The following is a 5,764-nucleotide window of genomic DNA, read 5'->3' as shown; positions in this document are numbered from 1 at the left end:
CCCTCCTCCACTTCACTTTTAAACAAACAATAACTTCCTTTATGCCAGTAATCCAGTTCACTATATATCAGCTTTGCTGATTCTGCCCATAAGAAAGGAACAAATAATACAATGTGGCTGTAGGTCATAACAACCGGGCAACACCGGGATGCATTGCTAGTGTGTGTGTGTATTTATATATATATGAATATCTACAAAACATTTCACTTAATTTTTCTCTCCAATTCAATTGCTTTTCTTATTTTACTCTTAGTTGAAAAAGTCTAAAAAGATGAAAACCAGTACTAAAATGCACTTCATGATAAAATTATTTCAGTATTTTCTACCTTGTCATATTTTCCTTATACATATCAATTCGTGTGTTACTTTTCTACCTTCTACATATATATGTGTGTGTGTGTGAGTTTTTGTCAACTAACTTAAAGTTTGCTTTTAAAACTCTGGCTTGAATTACAGCTGAAAAGTGTAGCGTTGAGACTGAATATCGGAGGTTTTTCCTTGAACAGGTAGATATAGATTAAAGTAAAAATAAAAAAGCAAAACATTTGGCATCACTCACAAGACATTTAATTCAAATAGAAAATACAAACACACACACACACACATATATATATATTCCCCCAGTCTTTATATGTTAGGAGGTACAAGCACTAATCACATCGTTCCAACTTCAGTTTCACTACATAACCCCTTGGACAAGAGTCAGCTAAAATAAAGAATACAGTGGTTAGGGTTAGGGTTTTTGTTATGCCGAAAACGGATGGTGTATGTATTCTTTACCTCCGCCCAAAAGTCTTCTACTACAGCCTTAGGCCGACCAAAGCCTTGTGAGTTCGATTTAGTGGTCAGAAACTGAAAGAAGCCCGTAGTATGTATACCTATTTATGTTTCTTTGTGTCTGTGTTTGTCCCCCATCACCGCTTGACAACCTGTGTTGGTGTGTTTAAGCGCCTATAACATAGCGGTTCGGCAAACAGACCGATAGAATATATACCAGGCTTAAAAAAAAAGTACTGCGATCAATTCATTCCACCCCCAAATCCTTCAAGACAGTGTCTCAGCATGGCCATAATCTAAACAAAAGATAAAATATAGTGTGTGTGTGTAATCACCGCTTGAAAACCGGTGTTGTTTTGTTTATGTGGCTGTAAATTAGCGGTTCGGCAAAAACAACCGATAGAATAAGTACCAAGCTTAGAAAAGTCGATTTATTCGACTAAACCCTTCAAGGTGGTGCCCCACCATGGCTGCAGTCAAATGACTGAAACAATTAAAAGAGAAAAGATTCGGTCGGTCTTATTTTGACTTGTGATGTAACAACAGAAGCACGCTAATCTTTTATAAACAACAAACGTTAAAGTGCACACGACATAGAATGCCAGAGTGTTTCTAAAAAGAGTAAGTACCTCAGAAAGTTGCACCAAATTATTATGAAAATGTATAAGAAATGACGTTAACATTTTAGGGTTTGCTGTCTGTTTGATGCAACTAAATCTTTTGTTACTATTTATTTACTCCCTCGCTGACGTTATTAAATTAGGTTGATTACAGGTTAAAAATAGATTTGAGCGTTCGTACGTATTTTGCACCACGGGTTACTACATCTGTGTCAAATCAAATTTTTGGTATTTCATCTTACAATTTTTTCATGAAGTAATGAAAATTTCATTTGTAAAATATTGATGAATAAATCCAATATAACAGTAAAAAAACCTCATTAGAATAACAACTAAAATATTTTAGAATTCTGCAACATGACAAGTTCGACAGGTGTTTATAATAATGGTTACAAATTTTGCCACAAGAGCAACCGTTTTGAGAGCAGAGATAAATCGATTACATCGACCCAGTGTTCAACTGGTACTTATTTTATCGACCCCGAAAGGATGAAAGTCAAAGTCAACCAAGGCGGAACTTGAACTCAGCGGCAGACGAAATGCTGCAAAGTATTTCGCCCGGTGAGCTAACGATTCTGCCAGCTCTTATAAATAAAATAAGGAGATGACTCGTACAGTTGAAAAGAAATTAATATAAAGTAAGAAATCAGTGAACAAAATAATAGACAACTTACATTTTGATTTCCTTAGTAAACGTGAATAAATTTCCCTTGAAAAGTCTAGTTGTCACTACTGATTGTGCTTTAGAGATGTAGTGGTCGTGTTTTTGATATTACGTAATGTGACTGTTTGACCTGCGAGTGCCACAACAAGGAAAACACGATTAATTACAGCCCGAGGAGAAGAAGGGAGGTAACTCTCAAAGTTTCACGGGAGATAAATCTTATGAACATTTCTGTTAGAGCGTCCAGTGATAACTGGAAAGGGACCCATTGCAGTCATATTTTGTCCTTGTGCTCGAGGTTAATACATTTGTTTGTTACTCTTTAATTATATTTATAATATTTTCAACCTGTGGTTTTTGAAACGTTCTAGGAAACTTGATTTCTTCAACATCCCGTCTCCCTGAAGAGTCAGATGTTGCTCTTTTAACAATAATGGTTAGGGTTAGGGTTAGTGACAGGATGTTGTCTCAGTTTTAGACGCAGCAAATGATTTTAGCTCAATTAGAGGCGATTCATTGGTTAAAATTCGAAAAATTAAATTACGTTAAACAAACAAATTACAATTTTCTCAAGAAAGCCAAGAGAAAAAAATGTTTTATTTTGACACATTCTACCAGTATACGAAGTTTTAAAGTGTTCAGTCAACTAGAAATTGTGTTGACATGTGCCGTTCAAAAGGAAACGATCCCAAAAAATTGCGCAAACGAACGGTGAGTGAGGAGAGGACTTTCGGAAAGTTCACACGATCCAATTTTCCCTCATAACTTTCAGGAAAATGGATAAATATTATTGAAATTTTATAGACATACCTTTCAATTGGCATAGATTACGATTATAAAGAAACTAGCACAGATACACAGCGTTGCTCGGATTAAAGAGGCATAGTTTTTTTCTGTTTTACTTGTTTTGGTCATGTGACTGCAAGCATGCTGAAACACCACTTTTAGTTGAAGAAATCGACCCAAGGATATATTCTTTGTAAGCCTAGTACTTATTCTATTGCTTTGCTTTCTAAATAGTTAAGATACGGGGGCATAAACATAGCAATATCGGTTGTCAAGCGACGGTGGGGGGGGGGTACAAACACACACACACACATATATACATATAAATATATATATATATATATATGTATGTATGTGTATATATATATAATATATTTATATATATATATATATGTGGTGTGTATATATATATATATTATATATATATATATATATATATATAATATATATATATATATATAAATATTATATATACAAGTATATATATATATATATATATATATATAAATATTTTATATACAAGTATATATATATATATATAATATATATAATATTTATATATACAAGTATATATATATATATATATATATATTTATATGTATATATATATATATATATATGTAGTGATGCTACTGTGTAAGGTTCAGCGCGCATGCGCAGAATAGGACTACTTCCGGGTGGCCACCGGAAGTCTTCCCCATGCGCATGTGCGGGAAACTGACCCCTAAGGCACAGTCCACTCACTCACTCTCTCTGACACTTTCAGCCCTCGTGAATAGACGTGCATTTGGTAGTCTCTGAGAACTCTACACCAGCTTAGCAACCAGCCCCATGATCCGGCGACCTATGTCGCCAGACTGCGTTCATATTTTTCGAATCTTCCACCCATGGTTCCCAGGAAACAATCTCCACCATCCCATCTCCCACCGGATATGGACACTTGGTCGCATGTTTTTGTTCGGGATGACTCTGTCAAGGGACCACTTGTTTCTCCCTATAAAGGACCTTTCCGTGTGCTTTCTCGCACACCTAAGGTTTTCACCATTGAAATAAATGGTCATTCTGAGACCGTTTCCGTGAACCGACTGAAGAAAGCATACTTTGAGATGTCTTCATCTTTTGATGACAACCTTGCCACACCCACCTATGCACCTTTAACAACACCTTCACCTGCACAAACACCCTCACCTGCACAGACACCTTTGCCTTCACCGGCTCCCACAACACCACCTTCGCCGTCAACGGGTGCCCCGAGCACACCATATGTTACAAGATCGGGCAGAACAGTGCATTGGCCCAAGAAACTCTCAAAGACAATTTATATTTAACTTTCTTTCAAATTTCTTGTTTTTTGTATGACATTGTGTACCAAATCTGTGGGGATCGGCAAGCCATCTGTTTTTCTGCAGCACCAGTGATGCTACTGTGTAAGGTTTAGTGTGCATGCGCAGAATGGGACTACTTCCGGGTGGCCACCGGAAGTCTTCCCCATGCGCATGTGCGGGAAACTGACCCCTAAGGCACAGTCCACTCACTCACTCTCTCTGGCACTTTCAGCCCTCGTGAACAGACGTGCATTTGGTAGTCTCTGAGAACTCTACACCGGCTTAGCAACGGACCACATCGAATCACTTCAATCAACCAACAGGAAGCAGTACAAAGATTCGGCTGTCGTTTCCCCTCAGAAATACGTACACCATCACAAGTAATAAACAACATTTGCTGTCTTTCCCAGATAACCTGACTCGTCTGTTATATTTAACTAAATTGAATGTGACAGGATCAGATCGGACACCCCTTCAGTGATACCGATTCCAGATCCTGTTACATATATATAAATATTTATATATACAAGTATATATATATATATATATATATATATATATTTATATGTATATACATATTTATATATACATATATATGTGTATATACATATATATACACAATATATGTATACATATATGTACATATACATATATATCTATGTATATATATACATATATGTGTGTGTGTACAGATATTTATTAGTAGGTTACATGTTTTTATAAATCATATATCATATATTAGCACTTCCATCCACTCTAGTGAAGTTGTCAAATTGAACTTTTGCAAGAATATCTGCAAAAGTTCAATTTGACAACTCCACTAGAGTAGATGAAAGCGCTAATATATGATATATGATTTATAAAAATATGTAACCTACTAATTGATATCTGTAAATATAAAACCATCCTGATTTCTGAGTACCTCATTTCTTCTAATTTATAATACCTGTACATCATCTCCAAACCTTCTAATATATATGTGTATGTATATATATATATATATATATATATATATATATGTGTGTGGTGTGTGTGTGTATATATATATATATATATATATATATATATGTGTGTATGTATTTATGTATGTATGCATGTATGTGTGTATGTATATATATATATACATATATATATAAACTTACATATATATATATATAAACATACATATATATATATATATATATATATATATATATATATATATATATATACACACATATATATATACTTATATATGTATGTATATATACATTTACATATATATATATACACATATATATACATATGAGCATATACATCTATACATATACATGTATATATATACATATATGTATATATATATATGTACACATATAATATATATATATATATAAGAGGTGTGGACCAAAATCCTTCAAAGGGATGTCAAACTGCCAAGTCCACCGGTACAGTCCAAGTAAATAATATGTATAAAAATATAAATCCAATATTTGCAAAAACAGTAAATGAAGTAAAGGAAAAATTCTAAGTGTAGATGAACTTTAATTCATAATCCAAGTTGGTACAGAACCAATAGACATTCTATAAATTGTTTTGGAGTCTAATTAATTCCA

The 5,764-nt window shown here is 34.0% G+C and overlaps 1 protein-coding gene across 1 annotated transcript in view; it reads right to left on the bottom strand.

Annotated features, from left to right (window-relative positions):
- LOC115217906 (retinol dehydrogenase 11-like) overlaps positions 1-2,372 on the bottom strand; it is a 27,658-nt gene extending 25,286 nt beyond the window's left edge. Inside the window, exon 1 of the mRNA XM_029787628.2 lies at positions 2,072-2,372. The gene's annotated coding sequence lies outside the window, so the exon portion shown is untranslated. The remainder of the gene's footprint in view (positions 1-2,071) is intronic.
- Positions 2,373-5,764: the final 3,392 nt, after the last annotated feature.

This window comes from Octopus sinensis, linkage group LG1 (genome assembly GCF_006345805.1).
Source record: "Octopus sinensis linkage group LG1, ASM634580v1, whole genome shotgun sequence".
NCBI lineage: Eukaryota > Metazoa > Mollusca > Cephalopoda > Octopoda > Octopodidae > Octopus > Octopus sinensis.
This window is presented reverse-complemented; position numbering and strand designations above follow the sequence as displayed.